The 11,945-nt window shown below is 52.1% G+C and overlaps 1 pseudogene; it reads left to right on the top strand.

Moving 5' to 3' along the window:
* Nucleotides 1-416: 416 nt before the first annotated feature.
* Nucleotides 417-958, top strand: LOC119623326 (coactosin-like protein pseudogene; annotated as a pseudogene).
* The last annotated feature ends 10,987 nt before the right edge of the window (nucleotides 959-11,945 follow it).

The following is an 11,945-nucleotide window of genomic DNA, read 5'->3' as shown; positions in this document are numbered from 1 at the left end:
CATTCATTCGGCAATTACGTATTGAGCATCTACTATATGCCAGATCCACTTCTAGCCCCAGCATACAGCAGTGGACAAGACAAACAAATCCCCACCTCAAGGAGCTGATGCTCTGGTCACAGAGACAGAAAATAAGTGAAGAAGATCACATCACATGATGCTAAAGGCTAGCAAATAAAATTACACCACATGGAAGGCTGGAGTCACTCTGTCCAAATGGTGGCCACTAGCCCCATGTGGCTATTTGACTTTCAAGCAATTAGAGTAATTGAAAATTAAGAGTTTAGCAGAGCTGCAGCCACGCTTGGAATTTGCAGACACCAGGTCACTATCACCACTACCACGCTCCCATCCCCGCCATGGCCAGGGGCATGCTTGGTCCCCCCTGGCAGTGTCTCCACTGCAGCACCGTGGTGATGGCCACCAAGATTGAAAAAGAGGCTTGCCAGGAGGCCTACAACCTAGCACAAGACGACAGGTTGGCCGTCATCTGGGTGACTTTTAAATATGATGGTTCCATCATCGTCCCTGTCAGGCAAGGAGCAGAATACCAGCACTTCATCCTGCAGCATACAGACGAGGTCTGGTTGCTTGCCTTCGTGTGTGTCACCACAGGGGATGCCATGAGCAGGAGGTCCATGTTTGCCCTCATCAGGTAGATTGGCAAGAACGTCAAGACCCCAGTGAAGGAGGTCATACAGGATTTCGCTAAGGAGTTTGTGATCAGTGATCAGAAGGAGGTGGAGGGAGATTTAATGGAGAGGGAACTGAAGAAGACTGAGGGAGCCAATCGCGATGCCCAGGTGGAGTAACCCCAGCTTCCCCACTGCCCCTTGCCAAAGTCATCTGCCTGCTCCCCGGGGGAGGGGACCTCCGGCCTCAGCTACCAACCCACCAGCCCAACAGGGAGAAAAGAAGCCATGAGAGGCACCATCTGCCACCCTGTGTCCATAGCCCCCATCTTCCTGCTTCCCTTACAACACTGCTGTGTCCTATCTCATGAAGCTCATGGAACCCCTTTCTTTGATCTTTTCTTTTCTCACCCTTTCTTTTGTTCTAAGGAAAAATCATTTTGATGCAAGGTCCTGCCTGTCATCAGATCTGAGGTGCCTCCTGCAGTAATCCCTTTTCCTAGCATTTCTCTTACATGTAATGAGGCTGCCTAGTGGGATCTGCGCGACCTCATGTTGCTTCCGGAGCCTGGGTTTGTTTTGCCATCTCAGTTTTTTTTGGTCCCCCTTCCTGTTTACCACTGAGGGGCAGCTGGGCCAGAAGTGACACCCAGTGACTACAGCCTTCAAAAGCACACAAGTCCATTCCTTTAGTCAGGCCCAGACCTCCTGGAATCTGCCCCGGGCTTCCTCATCCCACCTTCATCCAGAGTTGCCTAAGTTGCATCTCTGGCAAAGGCAGGATTGCTCAGTGGTAAGAAGGTTACGTCTGGCTCTGACCGAATAAGAGATAAAATTTGCCTTAAAATTCGCCTGGCTGGGTGGATCACCTGAGGTCAGGAATTCAAGACCAGCCTGACCAACATGGTGAAATCCCGTCTCTACTAAAAATACAAAAATTAGTGGGACGTGGTGGCAGGTGCCTATAATCCTAGCCACTCGGGAGGCTGAGGCAGGAGAGCTGCTAGAACCCAAGAGGCAGATGTTGCAGTGAGCAGAGATTGTACCATTGCATTCCAGCCTGGGGGACAGAGAGAGACTCTGTCTGAAGAAAAAAAAAACAAAAACAAAAAAACAAACTTACCTGGCAGTGGCTTTGCTGCATGGTCTGAAATGACCCATTTCCACCCTCTTGACTGAAATTTCCTAGTGACACAGAGAAGGGCAAAGGTCTGAGCCCAGATTTGACAGAGGGAGTACTTCAGGGTTCACTTCAGGGGCTCCCAAAGCAATGAGGGTGTTAGGGAGAGAAGCCCAGGGTGGCGACTGGGAATTTAAGGAGAGCTGGGAACTGATCACTTAGGTTCAGGAAGCTTCTGTAAAAGCAGCAAGGACGGTTTGGGCCAGAGTGCTACTCTGCCTGTGGTGCTGGCTGTTAGCAAAGCCCTGGGCTCACGGCACCGCTAAAGCCCATGGCTTCAATCCTACACCTGTACCACACATTCAAAAGGATCGTTTTGATTTTTGTTGTTTGTTTTTGTTTTTGTTTTTTGAGACGGAGTTTCACTGTTGTCGCCCAGGCTGGAGTGCAATGGTGCTATCTCGGCTCACTGCAACCTCCTTCTCCCAGGTCCAAGCCATTCTCCTGCCTCAGATTCCCGAGTAGCTGGGATTATAGGCATGCACCACCATTCCCAGCTAATTTTTGTATTTTTAGTAGTGACGGGGTTTCTCCATGTTGGTCAAGCTAGTCTCAAACTCCTGACCTCATGATCCACCCACTTCAGCCAGGCGTGAGCCACCACGCCCGGCCTGTTTTGTTTTTAAAGAAAGATGAGATTGTCCTGTTTCTTCAGGAAAACATTTTATATAGCTATTTTTCTTTTTTCCTTGATCATTTCATTTTGGAAAAGAAATCTGTACTGTATTGGGATTGCAAAGAACATCTCTGCACTCAAACAGTTTACAGAAATTTTGTTTTTCAGAAAAAAGAAGAAAATTAAGAGTTCAGTTCTTCCATCACAACAGCCACATTTCAGGGGCTCATTAGCCACACGGGGTGGCTGCTGTGTTTGACAGCGAACGGGGAGCATTTCCATCACAGAAGGAACCACCGGACAGGGCTGGTGTGGGGAGTGGGTGGGGGGCTGGGGGCTGGATGGCCGAGGACAGCGACATCTGGACTGTCCTGCTGAGAAGGGATGGCCACATGGTGACATACCAGGAGGAGGGGACAGAAGGTGCAATGTTGGCCAGATGGGGATGTGCTTGGTGTGTTCAAGGGACAGAAAGGACAGAGGGAGCGAGGGGAGAGGAGGGTGAGGTGGGGTTGGGGAGGTCAGCGGGGGCCTCTGGGGCCTGGGTAAGGAGTTTCTCCTTTATGTGGAGGGCGTCAGGAAGCCATGGAGAGAGGGGTTAAGCAGGGGAGTGGCATGGTTTTAACAATATTTGGAGAATGGATTTGTGGGGCAAGAGTGGAAGGAAGTAGCCCTAGGGAGGAGGCTATTGTGTCACAGAGAGGAAGGTGACTGAGACTGGATGATACGAGGGGTGGGGAACAGCCATAGCCCAAGCCTCAGGGTTCCGGATCCAGCTGTGCCTGAAGTTGATACCCCCTCTCCTTCCTTCTTCCTCTTGGTTACTGGGCACCAACTAGAACACCCTTCATTACTACTATCCACCTATCCCCTCCCTCACAAAACCCCCGACTGTCTTTCCTCCTATCTCTGTGCAGAGCACTCAGACAGAACCTAGGCTTCCCTCAGTGCCCTGGGTCCAGTTTGTTTTGCAGAACTTTGCCCCTCTGACTGCATCCCAGCCCTGTCTAGTTACCTTGGGGTCCTGGGAAGAAGCCTTAGGCCACCTGGTGTTTCATTGACTTTCCCCACCAGGATGCTTTCCTGGAGCTGTGAGCAGGAGGCAGGAGGAACCAGCTGGCTCTGGGTCTGTGGGGTGAGCGTGACTAAAAGAGAAGGCTCAGCTTCAGTTGCAACTGGAGGGACTTTGGTTTTGTCTTAGGAAGAACTTCCCCTCTATAAAAGGGCCAATGCCATCCTCGTTCATTTGCAGTGGAGGGGATCTCTTAGGGTACTAAGAATAAGGTGGAAAACCTGCTTCCTAGGGTGGGCACCGAGAGGCCAGCTCTGCTCCTCAAACGCTGGGTGTTCATTCCCCCTCAGGACCTTTGCAGCTGCAGTTCCCTCTGCCAAGACCCCAGGTGTCTCCTCCATCTCGCTCCAAAGTCTCCTCCTGAGCGGTGATGCAGATTGCCTGATGAGCACGGCTTCCTCCTCAGAAGCACCTTGTTTTGTCTCCTGTACTAGAACGCCAGCTCCACAAGGGCAGGGCGGCTGTTGATCTTGCTTCTCTGTGTCCCCTCCTGTCTGACGCTGTGCCTGGCACATGGTGGACGTTCCCAGGAGGTTTCTGGAATGAGCAGGTGTCTGGGGTCAGTGTGGGCAGGTGCCTGCCAGGCCCCAGTGGGCTCAGACTCACCCTCTCACTGCACCCTCTTAATGGGGATCAGGACTTTGAGGCTTGGAGAGGTGAGGTCACTCACCCAAATGGCACAGCCAGTATGTGGTAGCCCTGGTCTGGAGAGGCCTGGAGGGGACTTGGGATGGTTGGAGGCTGGGCCAGGGCCTGGAGACACACTGCGTTTCCACATGACAGCTCTCCATCCATCCACAGGCCCTGCTTCCCCTGCCAAGTCCCATCTGGGGCTTCCCTGGCCACCTTAGGTCCTCAGATACAATTGCACTGCAGGGCACTGGCCTGTGGCACAGAGCAGCGGGCCCTTCAGCCCAGATTCACACAGCAAGTGAATGAGGCATAGCTGAAAACTATGCATGTGGTGGCCTCAGCCAGGCCACACTGAGTAGACCCAGCTTTGGTAAGCACGTGGCTCCACCCATCACTGGGCTGGTAGCCCTTCCTCCGGAGTGCACCTGCTATACCCGGGGCTTACACCAGCTGTAGGGACTGGGTCCGCCTCTCCAAATAACGCAGCTCATTGTCAGCGATGGGGCAGGATTCTTTCCCGATGGCCACACCCGGAGGGGTATCTGTCCAGATGGACAAGGGCAGCTGAGTGAGGCGCCTGAGGAAAGCTGAGCCCCTCCACCCTGTAATGGATCCTACCTGTGTCCACCCTATTCTGCCTGACTGCTTCGGCTCACTCTGTCTGTCCCTGCCAGTCTGGAGCCACACTCTTGCATCTGTGCAGCTCCTTCCAACTGCATGGACTTCCCTGGGCCACTCCCCCTGCCTAGAAAGCCCGTTGTTTCCATTTCTGCCAGGTCTTGGTTACGTGGTCTTGGTTGGAGGACAGTCTCTCTGACTGACACCCCTGCAAGTGAGACCCTCTCCCTGTGGCCTCTATGCTCAAAATGCTCATTCTCACCTGCCTCAAGGTCTTTGCACTTACCATGCCCCAACACAAGGTTACCAGACCACCCCCTCTGAGCCACCTCCCCACTTCCCCAAACAAGTTCCTCTGTCCTTGCCTTGCAGGGCAGTTATGGTTGCCTTTGCATGTGGAGTTGGTTCCCCCTATGGCACAGCCCTGCCTGTAAGTTGGGGAATCCAGCCATTGAGGAGTGCTTGCCAAAAGAATGAACGAGCCGTCAACAGTGATTCAGAAAGGATCCTGGGTCCACAGGTGTCCCCCAACACTGTGTGTGACCTGCGCCATCTCCTCTGTCCACTGTGGTGGTTGGTCCCCAAGATCCCCAAGGGCCCTGCTGGCCCTCACCTTTGAAGCTGTGGGACACAATTATCAAGGGAGACCCGCTTCCTACACTCCCAGAGCTGAGAGCCCAAACAAGTTTTTGTTTTTGTTTTTTTTTTTTTTTGAGGTGGAGTCTCACTCTGTCGCCCAGGCTGGAGTGCAGTGGTGCCATCTCAGCTCACTGCAAGCTCCGCCTCCCAAGTTCATGCTATTCTTCTGCCTCAGCCTCCCAAGTAGCTGGGACTACAGGCGCCTGCCACTATGCCTGGATAATTTTTTTGTATTTTTAGTAGAGACAGAGTTTCACCATGTTCGCCAGGATGGTCTCGATCTCCTGACCTGGTGATCAGCCCGCTCAGTCTTCCAAAGCGCTGGGATTACAGGTGTGAGCCACCGCACCTGGCCAACAAGCTCTTAAATCAATCAGCAATATCACCTTCCAAGTGAAGAAAGCAGGACCTCTGATCTAGACACAAGAACAGGGCAGAGGAGGCTGCAAACGCCCCTGTGTGAGCTGATTAGGAAGGTCACTAGTTGCCTGGACCTGGAAGTTGAGAAACCTGCAGAGAAAAGCAGGGAATCTCAGCTGGAAGATGGGGACATCAACTCAGACCCTTCTCTTTGGAAACTCAACCTGGTGAGGGAGAGTGGATACATCAAGACTCCTTACACCACCAAAATCAACTCTGGCTAAGTTCAGCCAAGGCAAAGCAAGCAAGGAATGTGCTGGGAGGTTATAGGTTAGCTCACAGAACCAAAAAAAGAAGTAAAAAACCGCATACTGGCAAGGACTGGTTTGGATATGAAATTTAGGTAGCTGAACTAATGGGAAGCCCTTGGATGAATGAATTCCCTCTGCTTCCATCCTCAAGTCACTCTACTCAAGATCCAAATTTCCTTAATATATAAATAGTTCCTATCAGTCAATAAGACAAATGAAACTGCAATAGAAAAAATGAAATGGAAAAAACGCCCAAGAGTATAGACATGAACAGATAGTTTACAGAGCAGGAAGTAGAAATGGCTCTTGAGCTTATAAACAACGTTTAGCCTTATTTATAACCAGAGAAGTGCAGATGGAAACTATAGTTCAAGACCATTTTTCACTTATCACATTGACAATTATCTAAAACTGTGATAATACTGTGTTGGCGTGGGTGTGGGAGACACGCTCTCTCGTACATTACTGGTGGGAGTATAAACTGGTACAGCCACTATCAACATTTTTTTTTAAAGCGCATACCTTTTGATCTGAAAACTTACTCCTAGAGATTTACAAGGACACTTGCAAATGTGCTGATGGCCTTAGTACAGGTATATTTATTGTGGTATGTTTTTCTTGTAATAGCAAGATCGGAAAGAATCTAAATAGCCATCAGTAGAGGTTGGTGAGCTCTATAATAATGTAGCCACTCAGTGAACTCTGCAACTGTGAAAAAGAGGAAGGAGGTAGCTTTACACACTGCAGCCTGGAATGATCTTCCAGATAGACTATCCCATGAAAAAGCATGGTGCATGCATATTTGTGAAAGCCTCCATTTCTGGTCTCTGAATTCAGAATGCTCACCTTTGTCTTGTGTCCACTCTCCTCTGGCAGGTCACAGAAGCGTGACCCCTCGTACCTTCCCATGCGCTCCTTTCCTCGCCTGAGTGGCCTTGGTTTCCAACTGTCCACACCTATGACTCTTTGCAGCAAGACTGTCATCAGGCTATTGGAGTCCCTTGGCCCTTTCTGCAAAGAGCTGGAACTGTCCCCCTGCCGCATGATGGCCCTTCACTAATGACTGACACATGTATCCGTTGGTCAGGCTGGGAAACAGAGATGTGACTCCACTCCACAGTCCCCCTGAGGGAACTGCTTCTGTAGGATTTTGCCTGGGGTCACAGCCTTGCATGGCTTCTCCCCTCTCTGTCCTCAACCCCCGTTCCCTTATCGCTCTCTTTGGGTGTCTGTCCTTCATCAGTCACTGCCATACAAATCAGGCTCTGCTTCTGGGGAACGTGACCAAGACAGCTGCTTCCTTACCCTGCTCCTTGCTTTTTGCAAGTAGGTTGTGCCTGCATATGCAAGTGTATGCTACAACATGGGCACTGTGATTCTTCCTGTTTCAAAGGTGAGGGACCTAGAACTCCACGGCTTGCCTTAGGTCCCAGGTAGGAAGTGGCAAGCGACTTTGAAGCCAGGTAGTCTGGCTCCAAGGCCAAACTCACATCCACTGTTATACTGAAAATAGCCTAGAGAAGGAAAGCTCCAAGTGCAAGGAAAATCTGCATTCTCAAAGCAGGCCAAGCAGGGAAGACCATTTATTTTCCCAAAAGATTCTTTTCTGTGGTCTTCCCTTCATAAACACACATTCCACTGTCAGATGCAAATCCTAGAGCTAGAAATGGGACATTCAAGGTAGGCAGAGCTCCTGGGAACAGCACGTTTGCAGAGATGGGAAGGGAACCTCCCACTGGTTTGGTTTCTCCATGGCTACGGGCAAAGCCTGCCTGCTCTGCATCCGGGGATCTTGGTCAGGTGTTGGAATCGGTGGGTGGATTTCCGGTATATTTGCACTGTGTCCTAGAGAGCCTCTATGCATTTCAACTCCGATTTGCCTTCACCATCTACCTGCAACCCACAACCGCAGGACCCCGCCCCTGGCCCTGAATCTCCCGTGTCCTGGTGCCAAGCAGGTGAGTCAGCCCAGGAGAAGGAATGGCTCCTGTAAGCCAAGCCCATGCTGGTGTGACGAGCAACAACTTTCCTATGCAAGGAGGTGCCTGAACACCCCCTGCTGACCAAGCCTGAGCCCCCTCACCTACCCAAAGTGTGGTGGAGGAAAGACAGGTTGGAAAGAGGTGGCAGTCTTCGCCCACTGTGGTTGACTTTCTCACTCACGCCAAGTTTTACATAAGCTGGGGACCAAGTGCTTCAAGGCTAGAGGTCTTGGCGGGCCCAGGGCCTTGGAGGGGCCTGCATGACCAAAGGGTCCAAGGCTTAGGCCCTGGCTCTGCATAGGAAATCTTGGGAAGGTTGGAAGCCCACAGCCCCTACCGAGGAAGGAGTCGCGGGGCAGACCTTTTGCACAAATCCCGCCTGTGCTCCTTGACTTCCCCTCACTACCAGGGCCACAGTGACCAGGCAGGCAGGAACCTCCGTCCATTCATGGGATCAGCATCCTGGGAGGGCTCTGGCCTGAGTGAGCTGCTGCAGGAGACCCTCATGCTGAATGGTCGGCCACTTGGCACCCTTTTCTCTGTGGGGCAGGAATGATATTTGAGAGCCACCAAAGATGGGCAGGAAAAACAAAGGCCACCTTCAGAGGAAGCTGAAGGTAGAAGGAGATGCAGAGAAAGTGGGAGAAACTCAGCTGTGCTTTTGGGGGCCCTGCAGGGACATAAGCTCCTGAAGGGGCGAGAGACTGGGTCCCCTGAACTTTGACACTCTGTTCTCCTCCAGGCCTGGCCAGCCCTGTGGCTCCTTGGAGGAATCTGGGTGCCTCCTGTCCTGACTATCTGACAAGCCCCAGGTGAGAAGGCCTGAGTTCACCTGTGCTGCCACTTGTAACCTGATGGCCTCGGCACCCTCACAGAGTTCGAATACCTGCCCTTTCCACCTGTTTCCCAGATTTTCCATACCACCCAGAGGCTCATATTTGACACCACAGCCTACAAGTCAACCAGGGCCTTTGGCCACATGTACTGATGATGAGAATCACTAGATTGTAAGCTGCAAAAGGGCAAGGACAGTGTTTTGTTCCCCGCTACCCCCTGCACCTGAGGCCTAGCAAGGATTGCTGCTCGGATGAAGGAGAGCGAGTGTTTGTGGAACTCTTTGCAGAAGCCACGGGAAGCCCTTCCTGTGCCTTCTCAGGTTCAGTTCTCAGACAGCTCCCCCCTTTCCAGATAAGGAAACAGAGGCTAAGAAAGGAGAATAAAATTGTCCAGGGTTACAGGAAAGCAGTGAGGCTGGGATTTGAACCCCAGCCTGTTGGACTCAACACTTCCTCTGAAAAGATGGGAAAAGTGGGCTGCCTCCTTCTGGCTTTGGGAACTGGCAGAGAGGAGCAGAGCTGGGCTGGACACGTTACCTCCCCAGCTCTGCAGCACCCATGGGTTCCCAGGGTCCTCTTCCTCCATTTGGCCCTTTTCTTCTCCGGACCCTCCAACCTTCGAGGACTGGACTCCTAGCAGGGAGCACAGAGCAGAGAACAGAGGAGGCCCATCTGAGGAGAGCATTCTGGAGCAGATGGGGCACACAGAGAGCCCCCAAACCTGAGCCTCACCTGGAGAGCGGCTCCCTGCAAGCTGAGCCAGGGCCCTGGGATACTGGCTGAGGGCAGAGCATGCCTCTCCGATTTGCTGGGCAGGAGACTAATTGGGCTAAATGGGTTTTGTTGATGGTGACTCTTTGATCCCCCATGGCGGCTCCATCTGAGGAGTGTTTTGGAGGCTGTTCATTCTCCCTGCTTCCCCTGCTGCTGCCCCAGAGGCAAGGAGAGCAGCCTCCCAGTGGCCTGCTGGTTTGTAAAAGAGTCAGGTGTGGGAGGTTGCATCACGTGCTCCTCTGGACTCATGGTCTGCAAGGACGTATGACAAGTGTGGCTGTAGGTCGATGAGCCGTGTGCGGCTTGGTAATGGACAGTGGATGGTCCAGCGGGAGTAGCAGGTGACTCGGGCCCCAGGGATGAACATGGGGGAGCTGGGTCTGAAATAGGCAGGAAGGAGACGTCAGCAGCAGTAGCCCCAGAGTTGGGGGGAGCCAGAGACAAGGCAGAGATGCCTGGATGATCTGTTCTGCAGAAATAACAACCACAAATCCAGGGCTGGACCTGGCTGTGACCTGGCCTGGCCAGGGGTGGTGAGCAGCAGGTGTGCTGATTGCACTTAGGAAGGGCATCGGGGCGGGGCACAGTGGCTCACACCTGTAATCCCAGCACTTAGGAGGCTGAGGTGGGTGGATCACGAGATCAAGAGTTCCAGACCAGCCTGGCCAACGTAGTGAAAGGCTGTCTCTACTACAAATACAAAAATTAGCCTGGTGTGGTGGCATGTGCCTGTAGTCCCAGCTACTCGGGAGGCTGAGGCAGGAGAATCGCTTGAACCCAGGAGGCAGAAGTTGCAGTGAACTGAGACTGCGCCATTGCACTCTAGCCTGGGCAACAGAGCAAGACTCCATCTCAAAAAAGAGAAAAATGGGCATCATGGCTTCATGGCTGGGCACGGTGGCTCACATCTGTAATCCCAGTACTTTGGGAGGCCGAGGCAGGAGAATTGCTTGTACCTGGAGGCAGAGGTTGCAGTGATCCCACCTTTGCACTACAGCTAGGGCAATAAGACCGAAACTCCATCTAAAAAAAAAAGGAGGACATCAGTGTCAAACCACAGTCCCCAGGCTCTGCACCTGAGGCTGCTGCGAGAGGAAAGCAACAGGGGCTCAGGCATGTCAAGGAGGTAGGTGGCCACGTGGAGGTGGGGTTCCAGGAAGGGGCTGTGAACGCAGCAGGTCTTGGAGCTTTCTCCTTCAGGGGCAGGGGCAGGAAGACGGCCACCTGGCTTCACCACAAAGGGCCCAAGAGTATGGCATGGAGGGAGAGGCAGATCTAGAGAGAATGCTGGCCGGTCTGTGGAGGGAGGCGGAGGAGCAGGTTGAAGAGGGAAGAATTCCTAAGACAAACCCTGAAATGACAAAGGAAAAGAATGACAAATCTGATTACACAAACATGAGCAAGTTCCAAAGACCAATCACAAAAACAATCACAAAGTCCCCACCAACTCGGCTGAAAGTAAAACAATTAGCTGAGAAGAAATATTTGTCACCTGCAGACCATGGCAGACAGAGGATTTTATTTTAAAGCACACTACAAATCACTAAGAAAAAAGCCCCAAAGAAATAGCAATCTGGAAAAGGACGCAAAGAGAGAATGTGCAGAAGAAGAAGTGCCAGCAGCTGCCAAACCCATGGTCCATGAAATCCTGGATCAAACAGGCAGGAGATGACATGACAAGGTGCTACTCTCTGCCCATCGGGTTGGCACAGAGTTAAAAACAAGGACCCGGCCGGGTGCGGTGGCTCAAGCCTGTAATCCCAGCACTTTGGGAGGCCGAGACAGGCGGATCACGAGGTCAGGAGATCGAGACCATCCTGGCTAACACAGTGAAACCCCGTCTCTACTAAAAACACAAAAAACTAGCCGGGCGAGGTGGCGGGCGCCTGTAGTCCCAGCTACTCCGGAGGCTGAGGCAGGAGAATGGCGTAAACCCGGGAGGCGGAGCTTGCAGTGAGCTGAGATCCAGCCACTGCACTCCAGCCCGGGCGACAGAGCAAGACTCCGTCTCAAAAAAAAAAAAAAAAAAAAAAAAAAACAAGGACCCAGTATTGCCAAGGGAAAGAGCCCTGTGGGTGAGGGCATCAACTGGGCAATGCCTGTCAACTTCTAGTATAATCATGTGTGCTTCCCTTTGATCCAAGAATCCCGCTGGGGGGAGTTATTCCTGTAGAAATGTTTGCTCAGGTATGTGAAGATACCTGCGTAAGACTTTTCATCTCAGCATTGTGTGTGATGCTGAGAAACTGTATGTATGGAAAGTATGGAAAACTGTGTGGTGTCTGCAGTGAG

Source organism: Chlorocebus sabaeus, chromosome 16, assembly GCF_047675955.1.
Source record: "Chlorocebus sabaeus isolate Y175 chromosome 16, mChlSab1.0.hap1, whole genome shotgun sequence".
In the NCBI taxonomy this organism is placed as follows: domain Eukaryota; kingdom Metazoa; phylum Chordata; class Mammalia; order Primates; family Cercopithecidae; genus Chlorocebus; species Chlorocebus sabaeus.
The sequence above is the reverse complement of the archived record's forward strand: the minus strand, read 5'-3'. Positions and strand labels throughout refer to the sequence as shown.